This window comes from Polypterus senegalus, chromosome 1 (genome assembly GCF_016835505.1).
Source record: "Polypterus senegalus isolate Bchr_013 chromosome 1, ASM1683550v1, whole genome shotgun sequence".
Classification (NCBI taxonomy): domain Eukaryota; kingdom Metazoa; phylum Chordata; class Cladistia; order Polypteriformes; family Polypteridae; genus Polypterus; species Polypterus senegalus.
Genome location: NC_053154.1, coordinates 214287385 through 214314161, shown reverse-complemented (window position 1 = coordinate 214314161; position 26777 = coordinate 214287385). Strand labels below are relative to the sequence as shown.

General features: G+C 37.9%; 1 long non-coding RNA gene across 1 annotated transcript in view; it reads left to right on the top strand.

The window, feature by feature from the left end:
* Positions 1-7648: 7648 nt before the first annotated feature.
* Positions 7649-26777, top strand: part of LOC120518945 — a 41099-nt gene continuing 21970 nt past the window's right edge. The window contains exons 1-2 of the long non-coding RNA XR_005631339.1: positions 7649-7734; positions 25090-25233. This is a non-coding gene — a long non-coding RNA (uncharacterized LOC120518945). The remainder of the gene's footprint in view (positions 7735-25089; positions 25234-26777) is intronic.

Below are 26777 nucleotides of genomic sequence, written 5' to 3'. Positions count from 1 at the left end.
ATCTTAGGACCAGAAGATTTTAGGGTTCCTCATCCCTTTTTATAAAATTTGTTTTACTTTGAGGATTGTGTAAGATTATTTTTAATACTATTGGGCCTTTTCCCTTCTGTGCTTGTGTAGGCCAAAGACTACTTATAGTTTTGTGGGAAATGTCTGCTTTTATTTCTATGCCTTATTCTAAGCCTGGACCTAGATTTTTTTGTAGCCAGGCCTTATTTTCTGCTTGGAACCTTTGAATCATAACAATAATGTTTCTAGGCTTTCCTTTCCAAGCATAACCCTCAGTCAGCAAGGTTGCACTTTGATGTCCATCTTAAATAAATTCAGAGTCCAAAGAGCATCTAAATGAAATAATATTTACCACTGTGGCCTGCAGGGGGTGCCCCAGCACCCCAAACCCAACACCGACAGATGCAAATACAGAGTTTTCACAGCACACAGTTTTAATTCATGTCAAACACTTCCCAATCAGAGTTTCCCACAGCCCAGCACAATACACAGTGCTCTGCACAAAGGCACACAGGAGTGTTTTCTTTTTCTCCATCTCTTCTTCTCTCTTTCTCTCTGTCCTTCTCTCTACTTACTCATCCACTCCTTCCCGAACAGGCTTCGTCTTCTCCCTCCCAACTCTGGCTCCTGGAGCAGTGGCACCAGCCTCTTTTATCCTGCACCCAGGAAAACTTCTGGTTGCCTGTTAGTGCCTGACAAAATATGGCTCTACAATCCCTGCAGCACCCCCTCGTGGCACCCATGGAAACCATTAGGGCTGTGCTGAACTCCAACTCCCATGTAGCTCTGTGGGAATCCAAAGCTGCCATCTAGTGGTTTGGGGGAGATAAGGAGATAATGCCCTGTGCATGTTCACTCCCTTGGTTCTTTCTTTATAAAGGTGTACCGGCCACGTAAGTGCCCTGGCCATTCACCACACTATGAAGTATAGTTCCTCTTCCTAGCTGGAAAGTCTACTAGCCTATTGTTATTTTATAAGTTGCTCTCTTGTTTTTGTCATTTTTCTAGTTTTTCTTTGTTTAGGCTCAGGCCAGCTGTCTCTAGTCTTGTCTTCAGAGACTTAACTATTTATCAAAAATGAAATGTCATTACTTATGAATTTAATCAATTGTACTGCTGAGATACAAATAAAATAAAGACTGTGTGTGTTTGTCTGTACCATTTGGTCGCTCACTTCACAGCCCTCAAAGCATGCCATCCAACATATATATCGCTATCTTCCATTGATGTTGTTTTCCTTCAATCATGAGTTCCTCTTTCTTTCCGTTAAGGCACCCTTTTTTCAACTTATATATGCATCCTGGACTTAACTGAATTGCTTCCTTCAAAATTTTTATTTGGACTTGATTATATTATTATTATGCTAATCAGCTGAATAAGGTTAAGGGTTAGACCAAAAGGTTAGTGGCCACCATGGTCATTAAAGTTATTTAAAGCAGTGGTTTTCAACCTTTTTGACAAGTGGCCCAGTTTAAGTTTAAGAATTGCTTCGTGGACCTTTGTGGCAAAAACACATAATGAAGGAGAACCCCTACGGAGTTTCGAAGATGGCCAAATTTTATTTCAACAGTGATCATGGGGCATGTTCAGCAGTTTAAGTGTTCATAGGTTAGTGACCTTGATCTGGTAAATTTAGGGGAGGAGGGTCACTAAAACTGGAGTTCACTGTCCCACTACCGTATTTTTATGCCATAAGACTGTTAAGATAAAGTATGTGCCTCTTGCCCCTAATCTGTTGAATCACTGCTTTCTCTGGATTCTCTTCTTACCGTGTTTGCCGTGGGTGACCTTACCATGTGCATAACATCCCAGGAACCATTTCTTTAAAGTTCATCAGTTCTAACAAACCTAATGACATATGGTTGAGTCAAGTCTCTCCCAGGAACCCTTCTCAACCCTGTCTAATCACTGACTCAAATAAAACTCTTTCCTAAGATTCACTTGCTTGTTGCTTGATTGCCTTCACTGTTATTTATATTTGAGTACACTATTCTCTGATTAAATGAAACAACAACTTACCTGTCTATGTGCATATTCCATTTAGTAAATGTTTGTGTAAATGTCATACTAACCATTTAGAGCTGATCTGCTTCCCTGACAGAAGTTTTCTTAGAGGTACTGATCCCTTAAGTCCTGATTTCAGGAGTGACCTTGATATTGTTGATAGATGGACAATGACATCTGAGCCTTCTGCCCCGTCTGTTGTTGGTTAATTGCTTGTCTGCTTCCTATTCCTTAAGGATATAATCTTCAATATTGCCCATCACAGGACAGATTTTTGGCTCTCACATTCTGGATTTATCAGTTACAAACAATCTTTCTCTCTGCACGTACAATATTTGTTCATTATGGTTCCAGTATCATGCCTGGAATGCCAAGGAATCTAATCCATTTCCCTGGACTTTTTTCATTATTTTAATAACAAGGAAAGAAGCAACACTAGAAGCTTTGATTAAAGGGTTATTTTATTGCGGTGTAATTTTCTATCTGACTAGTGTAAATGAAAGAAATTAGCTAGCCTGGGTTAAGGGTTAATATCGTTCTCATGGAAGGCTGGATGTAGCCACAAAAATTAGCACCTTGTCTAGACAGGTAGTGGGCAATAATTTTAAAAATATTTAATATGGAACATGGGAAAGTTTTGCAGAGATGAGAGAAATGATTTTTGCAAGCATCAGTCCATCCAGTTTCTGAATCTTGTCTCTTTTTCAGAAACCACTTTTCCTAGTGAGAGTCACAGTGTCAGGAGGACAAGCAGGTCATCCTAAACTTCTCTGTCCGCAGCTACAGATTCCAGCTCTTCCTGCGGATTTCCAGGCATTTCCAAGCCAGCCAAGAGGTATAATCCGTCCAGCGTGTCCTAGGGTTTATCCAGTGTGACATGCCTGGAGCATCTTTAGGGGAATACCACTGAGGGCATCCTTATGACATGCCCAAACCACTTCAACTGGCATGTCTCAATACGGAGGGGCAGCAGCTCTGCTATAAGGCTCCCTGAAATGCCGAGTTTCTGACGCTATCACAGAGTATAAGGTAGGCCACCCTGTAAAGTAACCTCATTTCTGCCCCTTGTACTCATGATCACGTCTTTTAGTAACTACCCTCAGCTCATGAACTGGGGTGAAGAGAGGGATGTAGATTGAATGCTTAACTGAGAGCTTTGTCTTTAGACTCAACTCCCATTTTACCACCACAGACTAGTGCGCTGCTCGCAGAACAGCCAATGCCACTTCAATTCACTTGTTGAGCTTATGTTTCCTTTTTCCATCACTCAGGAACAAGATCCAGAGACATTTAATCTCCTCCAATAAGGGTAGTTTTTCATCCCTCAACTGGAAATAGCAATCCACTCTTTCCCAAGACATAACATGACCTCAGACTTGGAGGTGCTGATCCTCATCCCAACCATTTCACACATGATAGCAAATTGCTTGAGTGCATACCAAAGGTCACAGCTAGATGAGGAAAAGAAGAAAAAATCATCTGCATAAAGCAACAATGCTACCCCTAGTCTATCCAACCGGATGCTCTCACATCCTCAGGTGCTCCTTGATGTCATATCCATGGAAGCCCCAAACAGTAATGAATTACTGGGTTCAGTATATCCAATTTTAGAACATGGGAAGGTAAAACCTATAGAGTACAAGGCAGGAACCATTGCTTGACAACCTTTTTCTGGGCACCTTTATGAAAACACGTTCAGACTCACTTGACTTAGGCAAGTTTAGAAGTACAGATTAGCCAAGACCTGTGTTTTATGTTAATAACACAAAGGACCAATGAGAAATTTTTTATAAGTGCTAACTTTATTGTATCTATTAGCTACTTGCTGCAGTGTTAAAAGATCTTAATTTAAGCTTTGTTTTGAGTAACAAAGGATTACAAGTCACTAATACCAACTTTTTTATATGGGATACCTTTGGTACACCAATAAATACATGACTGCAATGCAACAAAACCTTAACAATGACTTTGCTTTTGCTACACAGGCATAAGTAACTAATAAATGCACTTTAATAGGCTGTTTTTACATGCTTTTTGGTGGTGACTTATAATACATATTGCCAGTAGTAACTATTCAATCTCTGTCTGCCCAGTACAATGAGAAGAGTCCTGTCATCAACAGTGTGACTCTTCTATTGGGAAAACTCATTTGGTACCAGCTAAGTGATCCTGTTGATGTGTTATATTAAGAAGCGTCCTAAATTTATTCCCCTGAGTACTCTGTCCAGTGATTATTGCCAGTACTACCTGTGAGTAATTACTATTTACTGTACTTCAGTAGTCTGGACCCTCTTTGGTGGGGACTGTTGCATTAGGCTAACTGTTCTCTGGATTTTGTTTTTTTACAATTCTCTCCAGTAACAACCACCAATAGTAATTACTGACTATTTAACTCCCAACTGCCTTGTCCAATGATGAGAGCTCCTGAATCGTCAGTTTGCTTTTTTCACTGCTCTGTCCAATGAGGAAAGCTTTTCTGGAATCTGATGACTAATCCCAGGAGCTCTGTAGGGAAAGGAGTGATTCTAAATCTGTTTTAATCACCGTATGCTGCTCTCTTTAGCAACCATTGTAAACATCTGTCTTTCAAATGATCAGCTACCCTGTTCAATGAGAAGAACTCTTACATTAGTGATGTGGCTCTTGTGCCGCTATGTCCAATGTGGAAAGTTTCTTGTGTGTCAGCTGACTGATCTCTAGTGCTCAATAATGTAAGCAGAGTTCCTAAATCTGTTGGATTGCCCATGTTGCCCTCTTTTGTACTTGTTGCCTGTACAGGTGCCGGTCATAAAATTAGAATATCATGACAAAGATAATTTATTTCTGTAATTCCATTCAAAAAGTGAAACTTGCATATTAGATTCATTCATTACACACAGACTGATGTATTTCAAATGTTCATTTCTTTTAATTTTGATGATTATAACTGACAACTAATGAAAGTCCCAAATTCAGTATCTCGGAAAATTAGAATATTGTGAAAAGGTTCAATATTGAAGACACCTGGTGCCACACTCTAATCAGCTAATTAACTCAAAACACCTGAAAAAGCCTTTAAATGGTCTCTGTCTAGTTCTGTAGGCTGCACAATCATGGGGAAGACTGCTGACTTGACAGTTGTCCAAAAGATGACCACTGACACCTTGCACTAGGAGGGCAAGACACAAAAGGTCATTGCTAAAGAGGCTGGCTGTTCACAGAGCTCTGTGTCCAAGCACATTAATAGAGAGGTGAAGGGAAGGACAAGATGTGGTAGAAAAAAGTGTATCAGCAATAGGGATAACCGCACCCTGGAGAGGATTGTGAAACAAAACCCATTCAAAACTGTGAGGGAGATTCACAAAGAGTGGACTGCAGCTGGAGTCAGTGCTTCAAGAACCACCACACACAGACGTATGCAACACATGGGTTTCAGCTGTCGCATTTCTTGTGTCAAGCCACTCTTGAACAAGAGACAGCATCAAAAGCGTCTCGACTGGACTGCTGCTGTGTGGTCCAAAGTTATGTTCTCTGATGAAAGTAAATTTTGCATTTCCTTTGGAAATCAAGGTCCCAGAGTCTGGAGGAAGAGAGGAGAGGCATAGAATCCACATTGCTTGAGGTACAGAGTAAAGTTTCCACAGTCAGTGATGGTTTGGGGTGCCATGTCATCTGCTGGTGTTGGTCCATTGTGTTTTCTTAGGTCCAAGGTCAACGCAGCCATCTACCAGGAAGTTTTAGAGCACTTCATGCTTCCTGCTGCTGACGAACTTTATGGAGATGCAGATTTCATTTTCCAACAGGACCTGGCACCTGCACAAAGTGCCAAAACTACCAGTACCTGGTTTAAGGACCATGGTATCCCTGTTCTTGATTGGCCAGCAAACTCGCCTGACCATAACCCCATAGAAAATCTATGGGGTATTGTGAAGAGGACGATGCAATACGCCAGACCCAACAATTCAGAAGAGCTGAAGGCCACTATCAAAGAAATATGGGCTCTCATAACACCTGAGCAGTGCCACAGACTGATGGACTCCATACCACGCCGCATTGCTGCAGTAATCCAGGCCAAAGGAACCCCAACTAAATATTAAGTGCTGTACATGCTCATACTTTTCATGTTCATACCTTTCAATTGGCCAACATTTCTAAAAATCCTTTTTTTGCATTGGTCTTAATTTATATTCTAATTTTCCGAGATACTGAATTTGGGACTTTCATTAGTTGTCAGTTATAATCATCAAAATTAAAAGAAATAAAACATTTGAAATACATCAGTTTGTGTGTAATGAATGAATCTAATATACAAGTTTCACTTTTGAATGGAATTACTGAAATAAATCAACTTTGTCATGATATTCTAATTTTATGACCGGTACCTGTAATAGCCAATCATAATTCCTGACTGTTTAACCCCTGTCCAATGAGAACAGCTTTCACAACCACTCTTTGAATCTTTGTGTTCTGTTCTGCATAGTGAGTAAAACTCCTCTTGTATCAGTTGACTAATCCCTCAGTTTACTTTGACCAGACTGTACCAGCTTCTAATTTCCTTACTTTTTAGAATCATAAAACCATGTCATCACCCCCTGCCTTCTCATCTATGAGATGGGGGTTCTATGCCAGTATCCACAGAGGTCTTTTATAGCAGCTTAACACTCCTGCTGTATATGGGAAAAATAATTCTTACACCACTACCTCCCACTGTTGAATTTTCTAAGGGCTGGCCAGAAAGCAGCAGGAAGAAGATTAGCTGAGCTGCACAAAGTTCATGAAAGGACTAAACTAAATCTAATGAGAGAGGGAAGCGATGCTGTTTAACACTCAAGCAACTCTGCAGCATTTTATCAGCTTGTTGCATATTTTTCGTTGCTATGCAGAGAGATAAGCACTTGGACAGCTTTGATGTCTCTGTCTCAGTACAGAGCTCAGTGCCGAAGAATTCTGCGGTATGGGATTTATGCACAACAGGAGGGTTAGAGAACACAACAAACAGCTAAAAAAAAGTTCTGTACGGTAGTGAATTTAAAAAAGAAAGCTTTCGAAAAGATCGAATTTTATTGAAATGGCCTTGCCTCACCTAACCGGTTTACCAGCTGAGAGAAAAGGATGCATTAGTTGAATTTTAGCAAAGTGAGAAATCATTAAAACATCTTTCTAGCAAATTGTATTTGTAGAAAAGGAGAAGATCATATTGCACTTGTTTTTCAGGCATAAGATGGTGGGGGTGGTGGTATTTGTCTATCCCCTTCACTTGCTTTTTACTGTATTGTATATTTCCTCAATGATTTTATTTTATAGCATCAGAATTGCATTTTCCATCTTTAAAGAATGTATTGATGTCACATTTAAAATTTTTCACTTTTTCATATTTTCACACTTTACATATATTTAATTGTTAACATCAACTTTACTAATATCTGCTGTTTGGGAAATTCAAGACATTTTCCATTCCATATATTGTAAAAGGTTTAATACATTCTATAATTCTTTACCTCAGTTAGTGCTTTTTTGTTGAAAAACATAAAAAAATAGGAAAATTATAGACAGTAGGGGGCAGTAGTACCCTGTAAAGTTAAGGCACTGGTGCTTTGCCAAGTGGGATAAACAAAAACCATCCTCACTGTTTTGAATACCGTGGGACAGACTAACTGACACATTTATTTTCTTTCCTTGCTTTCTGTTGTCCCTGAGATATCTGCAGAGAGATAAAACTGGTGGATGTCAACTTTAAACTAGGTAAGTGAAAAACACATTGCTGGATAGGGCTTTATACTTTATACTGCAACTCCTCTAAGTTTAACTTCTGGAGGCAAGCTGTTTAATGCATTTGACTGTATAATGAGAGGTCAACACTTCCTAAAGCAGAAATACACACTGCTAAATCTCAGTGAGCTTCAGAGGTCAAACAGATCTCAATTCTGTATATCCCCAGCAGCTTCTAACATGGCAGAGGGATGTGCTTTAGAATCTGAAACCTGAAAGGGAAAAGGTAGCAAGTTTCACAACACTTTGACAGGATCAATCTCCAAGGATACAATGTGGCTGGCCTTTAGGACAAACTATTATTAATATAGGACACTCGGATTATAGCATGCAAAGTGATACAACTGCACTTCTCTAAGGTTAAGTCCCCAAGGGGAACTCTATAAGGTTAGCAACAGGACTCAGAGAACAGAAAAAGGGCCTATTTGAGCATAAAAATATGATGGAACCGAGGAGATCAAGTTGTATGAAAAAAAAAATCTAACAAAATTAAAACTTTAACCACCCATGGATGTGATTTTAGATGGATCAGACCTTCTCTGTAATAAACCTTTGAGATCTCATATGTGAATCACTTTGAGATCAAGTAGTTTCAGTATACCCAAGTCTGATCCTGCAATAGTTAAATACTTTCAAGCAGTAGCAGCACCAGGATTTCATTAAAGGGTGGGCCTAAGTTTGTCATGAGTGGATTTAATTTATTTTGTTTTCATTTTGTTAAATATATCCTAACTGAGCAAACTATTAGGGACACTATACTAATACAGGGTAGGGCCTCCATTTGCTCTCAGTCCTTCATACCATAGATTCCACAAGATGTTAGAAATTGTTCCTAGTGTGTGCTTGGTATGTGTGTGTGTCCTGCAGTGGGCTGGTGCCCTGCCTGGGGTTTGTTTCCTGCTTTGCGCCCGGTGTTGGCTGAGATTGGCTCCAGCAGACCCCCGTGACCCTGTAGTTAGGATATAACGGGTTGGATAATGGATGGATGGTTAGAAATGGTCCTTTGAGATTCTGGTCTATGTTGACATGACTGCATCATGCCATTTCTGCAGATTTGTCAGCCACACATTCCTGCTGCATATCTCCTGTTCCACCATATCCCAAAGATGTTCTTTTGGATTTCAGTCCAATGACTGGGAAGGCCACTGAAGAGCACTGAACTCATCGCCATGATCATGAAAAGAATTTGAGATGACTTTTGTTTTGTGACACTGTGTGCTATCATAGTTGAAGTAGCCATTAGAACATGAAGGGATGTACATGTAGAGGCGGATGGCCGGGGCCCTTACCCAGCCAGGACGCCCTGATTATGGAAGAACTGGGGGAGAGAGTATTTCCAGAACAGTATAATGTGGGTTTCCCGGCTGGTCATCAACAACATCCAAATTATTGATTAGAATCAACGGGCCCAAAGTGTGCCAAGAAAACATATCCCACAACATTACACCATGTTTCCAGCCTGGATTGTTGATAGAAGAGAGAATCGAAAATTCATCAGACCAGACTATATTTTTCCAGTCTCCATCTGTCCAGTTTTGGTGAGCCTGTGCACACTGCAGCCTCAGCTTTCTGTTCTTGGCTAACAGGAGTGGAGCCCAGTGTTGTCTTCTGCTCTTGTAATCCATCCACTGATGATTCTGAAATGCTGCTGGGCTCACTACAGTTGTAAAGAATGGTTACCTGAATTACTGTAGCCTTTCTGTCAGCTTGAACCAGTTTGGCCATTCACCTCTGACCGCTCTCATCAACAAGGCACTTTCATCCGCAGAACTGCCATTCACTGGTTGTTTTTCACACCATTCTGAGCAACCTTTAGAAACTGTTGTGAATGAACATCCCAAGAGATCAGCAGTTACAGGAATGATCAAACCAGCTTGTCTGGCACCAACAATCACTGAGATCGCCTCTTTTTCTTCATTCTGGTGTTTGTTGTGAATATTAACTGATGCTCCTGACCTGTATCTGCATGATTTTATGCATTGCAAAGCTGCAACCTGCTTGGCTAGTTAGATAATTACATTGATAAACAGGTGTACAGGGGTTCCTAATAATTTGCTCAGTGAGTATACATGTTCATTTTAAAAAACATAATTTTAGAAGTATAGTCATACCAATGTAACCTTTTTTGCCATCTTCATCTAATATGGTCACATTTTGTGATCATACCATCTAATTTAATTCAATACAAATACAAATGGCAAAAATAAACTGCCTACCTTTTTGGGATATGTATGAGATACTAGTCTATTGCAAGGTACAAACTCCCATATAATGTCATGTATAATTTTGAACAGCAACATTATATAACAGCAAACAGACTGATTGCCTGTTTGGCAATGGTAATCACAATCCTTATAATATCTGCATTTACAAAGTGCTGCTCCATGAGTTTTAAATGACTCATGTTTTGAAAATGCCTCATGTATGCATTTCAAGTCTCTGAATCTAAGAGTGAGTCTGTCCTCAATGTCTGTACATTTTTGCAAAACAAAACAAAATAAAATAGCATCATTATATATCATACATACTGTATAAGAAACATACCATATCTGTTGTACTAATAAGCTACAAAGGCATGTGCCCTACCAACTATAAAAGGGGTTGGAATTTTTTGTGCTAATTGAGTTGGTGGTTCATAAATATCAGACAACACTGTAGTGCTTGTAGATTTTCCACCTAACCTGGTAGAAGTGTTGGTGCAAAAGTGAGCAAAGATAATAGCAAGTTTTTTACTTCCCATTGGACCATCACTGAAATGTTCAGTGCTGACATCAGACTCTGGAATTGTTTATAGTTTTATTTATTTTGTTTTCGAATTAAGACCTAAAAGGATTATTTGTCGAGATGTTGTTCACACTTATCTTGCCAGGTTCCTATTTCCCTCTAACAGTACATACCTACATAACTAGTAAATTCAGTGGGTTACTAAACTGCCTCCTGTGAACGTCAGATATTTTGAGTGGTTGTAATTTTAAAAATTTAATGTCAATCTTATTTTCTAAAGCTTGTTAGGTATACTTATGCATTAAAATCTTCATGTGTCCATCCATTAGAATGAGGTATAAAACCAAGTTAATGACTCTGTGTGGTCGTAAAAGATTGATGGGCTTCATTCAAAAACAGTAGGGTGTTCCCCAGTGTACTGGCTAAATTGCCCACCACTGCCTTGTCCATTCTGGCCCCTAATCATCCCCTGTCCTAACTGGCTAACTATCTCTCTCACCCTTTCACCACCTAATAGCTAATGTGTGATGAGCACAGTGGTGCACAAATGGCTAATATTACATCATCTAGGTGGATGTTGCACATTGGTGGTAGTTGAAGTGGCTCCCCTACTGTTTATGTGAAGCAATCTGAGTATGTAGAAAAGCACTATATAAATGTAACCATCCATCTATGCAGCGTGTATCTATACTAATAAAAGGCAAAGCCCTCACTGACTGACTGACTGACTGACTGACTGACTCACTCACTCACTCACTCACTGACTCACTCATCACTAATTCTTCAACTTCCCATGTAGGTAGAAGGCTGAATTTTGGCAGGCTCATTCCTTACAGCTTACTTACAAAAGTTAGGCAGGTTTCATTTCGAAATTCTACGTGTAACGGTCATAACTGGAACCTACTTTCGCCCATATATACGGCCATAGCCATAGCCTGCAGTTCGGTCGCCGTGTGAGGCGGAGTTGTGTCCCGCATCATCACGCCTCCCACGTAATTGAGTGCATGCCCATATAAGGTAAATATTCGTGGGTGAAGGACTAGCGGCTCACGTGAACTGACTGTGAACGCAGTATGTAGAGAACAAGGAAGAGCTCCAAAGAGCGCTGAACAAAAAACACATTACACAATTGAGAAGGCAGCAAAAGAATATGAAGCGAGTGACGCATACAAGCATATTCATAAGTGCAGCTACTGCGGAAACAAAGCATGGTGTAGACGTAAGTGTAAATTAAGTATATAGACACACTCCTGCTGCCGTTTGTCATGCCTACGACAAATACAATATTCGCGAGATACAAGTTTAATGAAAAGACACGAGGTATAAACGAGACTTTGGATCACTTTGTAACGGAGTTAAAATTGCTGTAGCGAGAAACTTGCCGGGTCTTAGCTAACATTAAATAAACCCGTGGACATCGCAAGATCACACAAGAGAGCAGCTCACGTGAACTGACTGTGAACGCAGTACGAGTGATCACTTCGATGAAAGAAACCTGTTCAAACACATTACACAATTGAGAAGGCAGCAAAAGAATATGAAGCGAGTGATGCATACAAGCATATTCATGAGTGCAGCTACTTCGGAAACAAAGCACAGTGTAAACCTAAAGTTTAAATTAAGTTCATAGACAGGGTGCCGCTGCCGTTTGTCATGCCCACGACGAATACAATATTCGCAAAATACAAGTTTAATGAGAAGACGCAGGGTTTAAACGAGACTTTTGTCACTTTGTAACAGAGTTAAAATTGCTGTAACAGAGTTTAAATTGCTGGTATGCCAGGTCTGAGCTAACATTAAATAAAGCCGTGGACTAGCTTCGATGCATGTACTCCGAGCGGCTCACGTGAACTGACTTTGCAGGACTGGGAAAGGTTAAATTAAGTTAAGTGCTAAATATTCGGAGGCAAATCCACAACTTAATACCAGGAATGCCTGTTAAACATCTTAGATTCACGAGTGCCGATTTGGGTAGTGAACACTTCAATGAATGAAAGCTGTTATCTTTACAACAGTTGACAAACACGGAATATAACTTGAACACAAAACATCCTCCAAATACAAACCTGATTGAAAGAAATAATGATAATCACATCCTTGATGACTGCAACACTCATAACAGTGACAAAACTATTACATTGGTATATATATATGTGTATGTATATATGTAGATATGTAAATATGTATATGTATATATATGTATATATGTGTATGTATATATATATGTATATGTATGTATGTGTGACCTCAATAACCTGTAACAGAATTGCTAAAGTTTGCCTTTTCACTTTTCACCCCAGTCTCAACAAAGGGTATTTATTGCCCCTTCATCTATTGGCTTTTCAATTTATTTTTTAAATTTTTTGCCCAAGAGAAAAAGAATATCACCCATTGTACAAAAAATGCTCCCCATCAAACATAAGTTTATAATTAACTGATATTCTAATCAAGGCAGACATATAATTAAATGCAATTATGCAATATATGTTAATTTTAATTTTTCAAAAAAATTAAATTAAAAAGATAAGCTACAAAACAGGGTGAGTCAATAAAAAAAAAATGGGCGGGTATATGCCTACTTACTCTATACTGGCACTATGCCAACTATGTCCAATGCCATTCTGGAACTTTTTTCATTTACTGATGTTGAATTTCATGGTTTTGATTACCTCTTTGTTTTGCTAATCCTAGTTGACTTAGTGCCAAATATAAAATTCACGTCACAAACTAAACTTCACTTCAGTTTTTGATAGAACAAAATCACTTTACAGCCAGCGCTTAGCCTTGATAGCATCTTTTAAAACAGCAGCAGTTATTGGATGAAAAATGTACAGTCTTTTGTTTGGTTTTTGGTTTTTTTACAATGTCTTAAAGAAAGACAAATCTTTTCTCTGGCGTGTCATGTAAAATAAAGTCAGTAAATAAAGAGTATCTCCAAGTTTTAGTTTTAGTTGGAGAAACATTAAAGTCCCATTTTGCTTAATCCATGAAGATCATGGACATAGAGATCTGAAAGATTTCATTGTTACAGATTTAAAAACAGGTTCTAAAAACCCTCAAAGATGTGAAAATATTTGATAAAAGAGTACACTACATTAATTTTCATTATGATATTTATTTCCTCCATTTTCAATACTTGCCTGCTTAGCACACATCTTTTTATTCAACCAAGTGAGTGATGATACTGTCCACATTGCAGCAGAGGTAGAGAGAACACAAAAAACCCACAAACTCAGTAATGTGGCATTTTAGGCTGGTACTCTCAGTGTACTTGGTGAGTTTATGGATTGCAGTTGTGCCACTGAAGGATGTTCACCTAACAATCAACTGTAGGTTTACTTCATTTTCAACATGAGTAGATCACATATCAAGCTGATATATTCATGTCAAGGATTACCTTATATTAAACTATTGTTTGTTATTGCGTTAAATTTACAGAATAGATTAAAATGATGTTAAAATGATCAAGGTTTAGGTTTCCCAAAGGCAAACAGATTTACAATGGCTAGAGTCAAAAAGTCAAAGCCAAGAAGACAAGCTCCCTATTTGTAAACCAAAAACTATAGCTAAAATAACATGCAAGGTCCTAACTGCCTAGACTTTCCACTAACTAAACATACCAAAGATTTTTCCATGTATGAATTTAAAAACTTGAAAGCTGGGACTAAAGCAACACCTGCATCTTTCTAGGTTGCTCTGGGACAATGACATCACTATGTCACACTTTCCATAATAGCAATGGGGCACTGACGCCAACATAGTAAAAAAGAAAGATAGCAGCATCTGCAATCAAAACACAAAATGACAGCACAACAACATTATCTAAAATAACAATAAAAAAAATAACATACCATAGTCAATATAAAACAAATCTATAAAAATAAGAAGAAATGTGAGTTACAATGAATAAAACCATAAATTACCACAGGTGGTCTTTCAGGGCTCTTAGATCTTAGAATATTTTTTTGAAAAAAACAAGGCCAAAAAAATAAACAAGAAATAGATAATCATTTAATCAGGCATGAAAAGAGTTGGCAAATTATGCCTGTACAAAATGATCAAGAAGTGACAATGTCTTCTGCCTACACACTTCCTTTTAGAGTGTCAATCAAATAGGAACTAGGAGTTGTATGGCTTCAGCATGATAAGTCAAAAGAATAAAATGTATTATTTCACAAATGAATCTGCAGACAGTGCAGATACAATTTCCCAGATGAAGGTTCACTATCCAAAATGCTGAAGGGGCTACCAATGTAGGTCAAATGGCTTTGCATATAATTCTAGAGCATTTTTACAATACATTTACATTTAAGTATCAAGACTTAGCTGACTAGTAAAATGAAGAAGGCACATTGTTATTTTGGATGCAAAAAATGTGTCATGTGTGTCGAAGTCAATGAGGCCTACCAATACAGTAAAGTAGCCTAGCCTCAAAATTGTGTGTCACAGGCCCAATGAACCAGGACTAATTTCTGTACTTTAAAGAGAGAGCAAAACTTTAAAACCCCAGCCCACAATAAAAAAACAAAGGTCCGCTAATATATTTTGAAAAATGTGTTTTTAAAATCCTGCAAAACTAAGAAGGCTAAAAAATACAAAAATGTATAAGGACAGCCAAATAAACATAATCATAAGTCAATGCCTCAGCTCTGACCAAGAGTCTTACTCAAACTTAAATATGTCTGAAGCAGTCCCACAGCGGCAGCATCAGGTGGCCCACCCCACTGGGCATATTACACAAAATACCAGAACCGAAAGGCACTGAATAAAGAGATATATGATTAACTTTGATATGACACCATCAGAGAAATAGATGGCTTTAAAGAATGCAGATTCATTGTATGGTTCTTTGGCAGAGACTCAATCGTACTTTCAGCTAAATGCAAAATGGTAACGCTAAATCACAGTCAAGGAAGGGAGCCAGAGGTTAAAAATTAAGTCTTTTTTCAAAATCAAACATATCATTACACAGAAATCTTAACTTTAATATCCTCAAACATAAACTTAGTTACTACGATATTAAAGACGCTGACCATTAATCCAGCTGTGACTTCTAGTACTCAAACCAAACAATGCTCTAAAAACTGTTATGAAAAGTCTTCCAGGAAAGAGAGATAAAGAGGAGATGAATGGGAGCTGGAATGAGAAGATCAGAACATCCTAAAATGAAACCTAACTTGAAGACAAAATAATATTAAGTATTTCAATATAGTCATATAAAAATAAACCAGTCAGAATGGACTTAAGAGCTTCGAAAAAACAATATAGAGAGAAGTAATTTTTCAAGAACATATACTGAAATAACAATATAAAATAAACTATCATGGCAACAACAACATAGCAGTGCCTAAAGTAAAAACAATATGCATCTTATATGATGTGAACAATATTCACTAATAATTTTACTTCACAAGTGACAACTTATTTTATGCCAAAGATTCACTATAACAATAAAACCATAAATAGATAAGAAACAACCTCAAAATAAGACTGCAGGGACGCAAAACAAATAAAAAAAAAGTGTGATCATACCAAACATAAGAGAACAATTAAACAGAAGTAATAAAAAAAGCATATTTGATAACAAAAGAAATCAAACAAAAAGCACATTGAACATGGGAAGGGCACTAAATAAAATCTTTATTTATTATTATAAAATATAACAAAACCATTAAATAGAAAGAAAAGAACCATGGGCCGTGGATCAAACCTTAGTTATTTTATAAAAGTAACTAGCCTGACAAAAAGAAACATGATAGTTATAAATGTTTTATGGTTAAGCCCCAAGTAATTATCCCCATCGGAGTGTATCTGCATAGCCAAACTAGCTCCTAATATACATTAAAAACATACACAAAGCCAGATAAAGTTAGATGGTCAGCAAATAAAACCGCATTACTACACACAAAAATACAAAATGAAAAGGTGCTGAAAAGTCAAATTGATAATACACAAAAGCACAGACATGGGAGAAAACAGAACAGCGCAAGCAGAAGTGAAAATTATATTTTAGAAATACAGAGATTAGCTTTTCAAATAGGTCAGAAAAGCTGACATTGACCCAGGCCTGTTTTTATAGGGGAGAAATGGCTATAATAACATCACTCCCACCAAATGATGTAGTAGACCCCTGGCATATTCCAGAGTCTGTGGATCCCTTATGGGAATGCATAAATCACTAGCTACAATAAATAAATTATATATATATATAATATGGATTTGCCTGCAAATATTTAGCGGCAGCGTGTCTATGAATGTAATTTAAACTTAAGCTTTACACCTTGCTTTCCTATTAATATGTCTACAAAGGCTTGCTCAGCGTCACAGGGTTGTTCCTCTCTTACTGCATCAATAAACAGCTTGTCTTCCTCTTTATCTGAGACATCACACACTGCATGCACGGGTTTACCTTTCCCAGTCCTGCAAAGTCAGTTCACGTGAGCCGCTCGGAGTACATGCATCAAAGGTTCTCAGCTGTGCTTGTGCTAACTCGTGCGATCTTGCAATGTTTATTTAATGTTAGCTCAGACCCAGCAATACGTCTTCTCATTAAACTTGTATCTCGTGAATATCATATTCGTCGTAGGCATGACAAACGGCAGCGGCAGCGTGTCTATGAACTTAATTTAAACTTAAGGTTTACACCGTGCTTTGTTTCTGCAGTAGCTGCACTTATGAATATGCTTGTATGCGTCACTCGCTTCATATTCTTTTGCTACCTTCTCAATTGTGTAATGCGTTTTTTTGTTCAGCGCTCTTTGGAGTTCTTTCTTGTTCTCTGCATACTGCATTCACAGTCAGTTCACATGAGCTGCTCGGTGTACATGCATTGAAGGTTCTCAGCTGTGCTTGTGCTATCTCGTGCGACCTTTATTTAATGTTAGCTAAGACCTGGCACTTAAAAGTTTCTCTCGCCCTTTCGCTGAGTTTGTGCTAAACACTATTTTATCCCTGACCATCTCATCTTCATTGGCATAAGCACAGTCCTTCACCCGCGAATATTTAGCGGCAGCGTGTCTATTGGATTGCTGCTGATGGATGGCCTTATATGGGCAGGCACTCAATTACGTGGGAGGTGTGACGATGAGGGACGCAACTCCGGCTCACACGGCGATAGAGCTGCAGGCTATGGCCGTATATATGTACGTAAGTAGGTTCTAGTTATGACCGTTATGCGTAGAATTTCGAAATGAAACCTGCCTAACTTTTGTAAGTAAGTTGTAAGGAATGAGCCTGCCAAATTTCAGCCATCTACCTACACGGGAAGTTGGAGAATTAGTGATGAGTGAGTGAGTGAGTGAGTCAGTCAGTGAGTCAGTCAGTGAGGGCTTTGCCTTTTATTAGTGTATATATATATATATAGTCAGACACACGCGATTAGAAAGAAAAGTGGGTTTAGAACAGAGTACTAATGCCTCTCTCGTTTATTTAGCAGAAAACCAACTGAATAAATTCACTGCTTTAAAGATGCACCGACGATCCTTCTTCCATGTTTCATAACAATAACTCCCTTCCTTCCAACCCGATCTGATGACTTCACTTCCGACTCCTTATTTCCACATCATTTCCGTCAAGATTTTGTTTTCTCATCATTCCTTATGCACGTCATTTCCAGTCTGTCCTGTATATAAATCTGGTCATCTCACGATCCTGTTGTTAAGAATCATTGTACCAGTCTATATCATTTACTCAGACCTTCCAGTATATGGGGAAATCAACCCCAAACCTTTATGAGTGTGATGTTTCTCATTTATATCTTCACTATATATATATATATATATATATATATATATATATATATATATATATATATATATATATATATATATATATATATACAGTATTTAGAACAGCACCTAATATCATATATATTGTCACGTTTGGGTCACAGATTTGCACAGAGACACAGGAGGTTGTAGAAACAAGAAGGATTATTATTCAAACACTGAAAACACATGAGCTTAAATGTGCTCCATGACAAGTCAGAGATGACAGTTCCGCTAGGAGCAGAGAATGTCAGAAAGAAAGATAGATAAAAGCAAACAATCAATTCCAAAACCGACAGGTGCTGCTCAAGGCTTTTAAGTTAGCGGAGTATCGCGTGAGGCTTGTATTACGCGTTATAGCACAAGTGAGAAGGTAAGGAGCAATGTGATGGTAGTCTGTGTTTCGGGGTATTCCCAGGGGCGTCTGTGTCCTCTTGGGGTCGCTCCTCCGAAACCCCCTCTTAAACGGTGATATAATGGGAAACAAATACGTTTTTTTTTTTACCTCCTCTTTGGTCGATCGGCTGCTGGCTTCCTGCTGCCTTCGTGCCACGTGCACTGTATCTCACGTGGCGCTTCAAACATTTAAAAGCTTGTACAGCAGCTGTCCTACTCTTTGTTTTTTATTTCAAGGCCCGGGCATAGTTAAATCTCTTGGCACTCTTGGTTAAGTCTCAACTCGCGGGGCATGAGTTCTTGATATTTTTTAGTTTATAATTTAAAAATGGAATAAGAATCTGAAAATCTAACACCATTACATTAAAGTTAAATAAAGTCTGAAAAGAATGATACCAAACATATATACTCAGCAAAAAAAGAAACGTCCCTTTTTCAGGACTGTGTATTTCAACAATAATGTTTTAAAAATCCAAATAACTTTACAGATCTTCATTGTAAAGGGTTTAAACAATGTTTTCCATGCATGTTCAATTAACCATAATCAATTAATTAATTAATTAACATGCACCTGTGGAATGGTCGTTAAGACAGAAAGTAGGCATTTAAGGTCACAGTTCTAAAAACGCAGGACACTAAAGAGACTTGTCTACCGACTGTGAAAAACACCCAAAGAAAGATGCCCAGGGTCCCTGCTCATCTGTGTGAACGTGCATTAGGCATGCTGCAGGGAGGCATGAGGACTGCTGATGTGGCTAGGGCAATAAATTGCCATGTCCGCACTGTGAGACGCCTAAGACAGCGCTACAGGGAGACAGGAAGGACAGCTGATCATCCTCGCAGTGGAAGAGCCCGGATCTCAATCCCATTGAGCACGTCTGGGACCTGTTGGATTGCAGGGTGAGGGCTAGGGCCATTCCCCCCAGAAATGTCCAGGAACTTGCAGGTGCCTTGGTGGAAGAGTGGGGTAACATCTCACAACAAGAACTGACAAATCTGGTCCAGTCCATGAGGAGGAGATGCACTGCAGTACTTCAAGCAGCTGGTGGCCACACCAGATACTGACTGGTACTTTTGATTTTGAGCCTCCCTTCATTCAGGGACACATTGTGAAACATTTTTAGTTTATGTCTTATGGTGTTGACTCTTTTAGTGTTCATACAAATATTTACACTTTAAGTTTACTGAAAGTAAAAACAGTTGAAAGTCAGAGGATGTTTCTTTTTTTGCTGAGTATATATGTAGGTTTTAAAATAAGCCCGATTTAAAGCGTGACAAGAAATGTGACATAAAAAGTCACATAAAATCATTGCACAAAATCATTTTAGGCTTAGGATTTTATATGTATAGAGTAGATACATATATATTTGTGAATTATTATAAATGTATTTTCTTTATCAATATTTTCTTTAGCATTATTTTGTGATGTCATCACACTACCCTTTTGTTTGGTGTGTTTGTATTGGCGCCACCATTTTCCAATACATTGTTAATGTTCACCAGCATGCAGTTCACAGCAATGATCCCATTGATAATCATGTGGGCAGAGACCTGTAATATTATTGCAACACCTGATTATAAAAGTTTTGAGCTTTGCCATATGAAAGGGAGAAAGATATAAAACTTTAGTGTATTGAAGGAAAATCAATGATTGTAGGGTTTTCTTAAACAAATTTACAATTACATTTTAATTCTAGGTGTTAGAAATTCTGAGTTCTTGTTAATGAATACTGACTGACTATCTGACTTGTTACCACTTCTTTAAGCTTAATTCCCGCCCCCCCTCGCCCCCCCCAATATGCTATTATCAAGAAAATAATAACAAAACAGGTTGTATGGATTTCCCTTTCTTCAAAGGACTAATACACTAAAAAACAATAAGCAATTACAACAACCATTACACAACAAAGATAGCAATTATTTAACGTTTCCATATAGTAACAAAGATGTAGTCAAAGGACTGTCAGGAGGTTAAAATCTAGGAAGGACAAAGACTAAAAAGTCTAACAGAAAACTTAATCCAAAATCAGTAGGCAAAAATTTGTAGCAATAAAGTCATCACCCAACTAGAAATTTGATAGCCTTAACCATACATTATTCAGAGAATTCATGGCAAATATTTTTTAGAATTGTCTCAAAGCTAGGATATATGCCCCCTGCCATGGCACCATCTAAGTACTCTGCATGAGATAACATCACGCACATCATCACGCGTCATTCAAATCACGTGGTATTCACCTGCATGATAGCTGTAAAAAAATGGCCACAAAACTTATAAAAAAACACAAAATAGCAGAACTCAAGATAAGAACGAACACCTAAAATAGCAAAGCAATGATGTAAAAACAACATAAAAATTCAGTAACAGTAAGGATATAAATAATACATTTGCCAAAATCAGTGCCAGAAGACAAATTCATGACAATAAGAGAAAATGTGATTATTTGGGCAGTTCAAAGAATTCCCAGCACACTGTACATGTTAATTTTCTCAGTTTTGTGATATAAGTAACACAAGAATGATGAAAAAAGAGTATGCAGGCCTCAGAATATCATTCACCAGACCAGTGCCAGTATTTATCAAGCATCTCAGAATAGGCAAATGGTCCTATTTGGCTTAAAAAATGCCGGTGTGACACAATTTGATCCTGCTCTTAGGAGAAAGAGTAAAATTATTTTATTGATTTTTGTTATTTTATGAAAGTACTCCTATTTTCATCACAATTTAGAAGAGCTCATCAGCTTCCCTAACTCACTAAGAGCTGCCAGTAGATAGCATTGAGGCAGAGATCAGCTCACACATTCTGGGAAAGGCAGAACATTTAGGAAATGCTGGACAATAATGAACTCAAGAAAAGATATCTATTGACAGAGATGGAACAATATCCCTAACAAATCTTGTACATCATGTGATTGTTCCATTTATCGGACAAAATTAAAGTTTTGGTAACGTTAAATGTCTTGGCCACAGTGAAAATGCAGCTTTGTGATACCAATAATTTGGGTATGTCACAACCAACCACTTCTTAAATTTTGCACTAAAGTTTGAATGCCCTTACAATGCTTGGGGCAGTACACAGATTTATACATTCCCCCACCACTCCACGTGAGGTGATATTAAAGCAAGCTGCATTGATACAGATTGATGGTCTTCCTGGAGTTGTGGGTGTTGTTGATGACATGCACATAAAGATCACTGCCCTAAATGAGGATGAGCACAGACGTGTGAATATCCCAGTATCAACTCACAGGTCCTCAGAAATGCAACCTGCATTGAAGTAGCTAGCATATTATCCTGAAGATCTTGGCAGGACAAGATGGGTTGATTGACAGTATAATGTAACACTGGTACACAGAGCTTTGCCCTCCACAAACCCCTGGAACATTCCTATTACATTTTACAAACCTGGGAAGGTTTACAAAGACAAGTGGAGACTCCCAGAGTTTTGAATACACAGAGCATCTGAGAAGATAAATGAATATCATGGAGAGAGGCACAACATGTGACTCTGGAAGACAATCGGAAACAATGAAAGAGTGAATGCAACTTCGGAAACAGTGCAAGGACAGTCATGACTAGTTTAAGCAGCTTTTATTTTATGAAGCATAAACAGCACGAAGGTGATTCTTGTGGAAGTACAGCTGTGAATCATTTATTGTTTTAATAAGCATACCTTTTCTTGGGCTTAATTTAAGGTGACCATCCATCCCCGTTTTCCGGGGACGGTCCCCTTTTTCGGACAACTGTCCCCACTCAGAAACATGTCCCCGTTTTGTCCCCGGTTTCAGCTGGTTCACTTTTTAGAATGAATCTCATCACCACGATAATATGAACTTGGCGCGCGTGCGTGGTGTTTTGACAGCGGTTATGCTTTACCGCATCCTGCAACTTTGGCGAGAAATCACGTGATAAGCTTTCGCTTTGTACTCTGTAGTGACTAGCCCCCCAATGTCCCCGGATTGGCCCAAAAAATTCTGCTCAGCTTACTTAACTGTCATTCTGCACATGTCTCAGTCTTTCCATCTCGGTGAATACATTTCTCTAGAGTACTTCAAGAGTGTGGCATAAACCTTTTATTGTAATGTAATAATGTCCCTTTGAATTTAATAATTGTCAGCTTTGTGGTGAAGACTTAGTTTCAGAAACCAACAAAATGTCATCATGAGTAGAATTTTGCAGCTTGGGGTGCTGTAAAATCGTGATATCATTCATTCTCAAACATGGGCTCGATCTTCTAACTGGGAATGGATATTGGACATTTCATACCTACTTATCATGTCTTGCTGTGGGGTAGGACAAAACTTTTTTTACCTGTAGGAGAAATTCTGAGCTGCTTAATAATTACAGGCACAGGACTCCACTAAGGTACAAAACAGCCTGGTCTAAAACACCAGAGGCAGGCTTTCCAGCCTGCATAGGCCCAAAATGGGCCTCAGTCATTTAAAGTACAACAATCTGAAAAAACATGAACATATCCTTTGAGAGAAAGAATGGTCATAAATCTCCAGCCCTTCAAACAAAAATGAAGCAAAGTTCATTTATTTGAATGATTTATTAAATAAAGAAAAGGAAAAGCTGAACTTGTAAGGCAAGGGAAAGGAAGTAGAAATTAATCAGAAATGGTTTGCCTAAATTAAGAAACCAAAAGCAAAGAAGTTTAATGCATAATTTTAATCTGGATAATTTTCACAGTAAAGATCATTTCTCCTCAACATTTGATAATCTTCAGGGGCAGATGTATTATGAAACTATTGAAGCTTAAGCCTCGGGGCTCCTAATCTCAGAGGGACCCCAGAAGCGACTTTAATCCACATTGCTTAAAAATTTTGGATGTCTTCTGTATGATAAGTGTTTTTTTTTTTAAATATAATATTAATAATATAGTGTAATTCAATACAAAATAATACTTAAAAATGCAAAGGTTATTAAAGTTTCATGTAGGCTAGCCGTTAACAAAAAAATATTCAAATTAAGGATGTTTCATTCTAAATATATTTAATATAAAATAATTATAAGAATTGTAAAAACTATTAACATTTATGACAGGAATTAAAACTTTATTAAAACTATTTATCTTAGGCTTGCCATAATCGAAAAAATGAAAGAATATTTCATTGCTTGCAGTCATTGTAAAGAAAAACATTTTGGTAACTTTTTATTTACACAAATAATCTCATTAAACCTTAAATATGCTAAACATGTAATACTATTACAATAACTAATAACATTTTACCTATGTACAATTAAAATATAGTATAAATTAAAAGGTATCAAAAATATCTTCATTGGTAGATACAAGTAGTAGATATTGTGTCGTAACAAAAATGGAGAGCCATCCATCACAATGCTAAGGTGAATTTCAATGTGGTAGCACTCGTCATAACGATCTAGATAAGACTTTTTTTCAATAATTTATTCATAAGGATACAATATTTTAATTATCCCCTACTCAAAAATAAATATATTTAGAAAAGTAAAAGTAAGGTAAGCAATAAAGGTTAAAAATGGCCAATATTACCCAAAGCCTACTGTTTTTATGAACATTGGTTACCCAGAACTCATTGCTGGTTGTGAAGAGGCCCCCATAACAGTTCAAGCTTCAGGGCCCCCTACAAAAATGTAGGTCCACCACTGATTCTCTGCCAGATAGCTGCCTTCAGCTAGAATAAATAGGATGAGGGCAGTTCCACCCAAACAACACAAGCGCAATCCCCAGGACTTATATATTCATAATACATAAATCCATCTATCCATCCTGCTATATCCTAACTACAGGGTCCTGGGGGTCTGCTGGAGCCAATCCCAGCCAACACAGGGCGCAAGGCAAGAAACAAACCACGAGCAGGGCGCCAGCACACACCAAGCACACACTAGGGACAATTTAGAATCGCCAATCCACCTAACCTGCATGTCTTTGGGCTGTGGGAGGAAGCCACAGTACCCAGAGGAAACCCATGCAGACACGGGGAGAACATGCAAACTCCACTGAGGGAGGACCCAGGAAGTGAATCCGGGTCTCCTAACTGCAAGGCAGCAGCACTACCCACTGTGCCACTGTGCCACCTAATACATAAATATTATAGAATATTTAAACTAAAAACTAGAGAAATTACAAAGAAAATAATATCCTGGTTGAAACAGAGCTGTACCACCTTAGTATTTTGAAAGGGACAAAGTGGCATGTCTTGATTTTTTTAACATGATGTGTGTGTTAATATTTATTTCCTTTAAACTAAGATGAAAAGGGTGAAAAATAGCATTTTCCAGAGAAATATGATCAAAGTTTGATAAAATGCAAATTCTAAGTGGAATGTCAGTCTTCAACATTCTTCCAGCCTATTCTTTTGAGCCCCTGTAATAGTAACTTAAGCAACTTACCACATTATATGAAAGGAAGTTTTAAACTCAAATTTAAATTATTTTCTCTCTTTCTGTCTTCTAGGTGCAAATCCTATTCCTCCAACATCCTCCATTGTGTTGTTTATGCATGCTCAGCTCAAACTGCAAGCACATGAGGCAGAAGCAGAAAGTGCATCCAGGGGCCAATGCCAAACCCATTCTCTCCAGAGCCTGCCCTACCAGAAAGGTAAATACAAAGTATAATGCAAATGACCAAAGCCAGCACTTGCTTTCCTCAATTATAGAAAATGTGCCCATGTCTATTTAGTAGAAACTGAAACCAGAACAGATAAATACATTTTGTCGGTTTTAGACTCTAAAAGGTAAAAAAACAAAAAATGGTAAGTCCCTAGTAGAGGATGTTGCTTTATTGTCAGAGCAAGTCCATTTAATTCATTGCACACTGAGTAACTTGTAATATAAAATTAACTTTAATTGAATGATGCTGTGGTTAAATTGCACAGACCACCACTGCTCTCCTTGAATACCAATTTTTCCCAATCTATCCTTTATGAATTGACTACGGTAACTGCAATCAAACTGCAAAAAATGAAAGATGCCCACTCATTCCTAAAACATTTTACTGTCTCTAAAGAAGCTAATAGTTTGCAAAATTGTCAGCTTACATCTTGATGTTACCGAAATATCTCTAAGCCTGAGAAAGAGGACCATTAGTATTTAATGAGATGGAAGTAGTAATTTTCTTTAAATTCACTGAATTGTTTAGCACTGATTTAAGCAGATATTTTTAAAATAACACTTTGCTGTTAATGTTATTCAAAATGAGTATATATTGAAGAAGCAATGTCAGTAAGTCATCTGAAAGTAATTCTGTGTTTATTTTTGTTAACTGCAAAAAATTACACATTGACGTACAACTGACATTTACAAATTAAAATTTGTGATTCTATTCACTGATATCCAATCTTATTTCCATTTAAGTGCTTTTAGTCTGAAAGAATTATTGACCAATGTATATCAAATATTTTATATTATAGCACAAACAGAAATTCAAATAATGAATAAAGGATTTCATAATGTGATGAAATAAATATATAGAGAAAATATTGTGTATTAAAAATATACTATACAGTACATAGAGGTAGGCTACAGAATAAAGTGGTCCCTCATTGGCTATCTGTGGGATTATCTGTGTCTTTAGAAGAAGGTGAGGCTCATTCCTGCAGGCATACCTGGAGCTGTAAAGACTTGAACCCAGGTGGGACTCTGGAGCTTTGTTCGCATCCCATGCTCAACAACTACATGTGTAGAGTTTACACACTCTCCTCTTGTCTGTGTGGACTTTTAACTGTGTAGTATGGTTTACTCCTATTCCAAACACATGCTCATCAATTTGATTGGACACTTTATTTTTCTCTGTATAAGTCACTGTGGGTTTGTTCTGCTATGGACTGGCAGCTTGTTCAGGGTTCATTCTTGTTATATGCTATCACCATGCATGATTAAAAGGGATCCATGCTAACACAAAAGCATTAAGCAAGAATGAACTCCAAACAAGCTGTCAGTTGGCTGGGACAGAACATGATTAGCTTTAGGTGGATGACCTCTTCTGAAATTTTTTTTCTTTCTTTTTTTGCTCTTTATTTCGCCTTATAGAATTTCTCGTATTAGGAATTTGTTAGTTTTCGCATACCCCTTGGGGTCAGAGTGCAGGGTCAGCCATTGTACAGCACCCCTGGAACAATTGAAGGTTAAGGGTCTTGCTCAAAG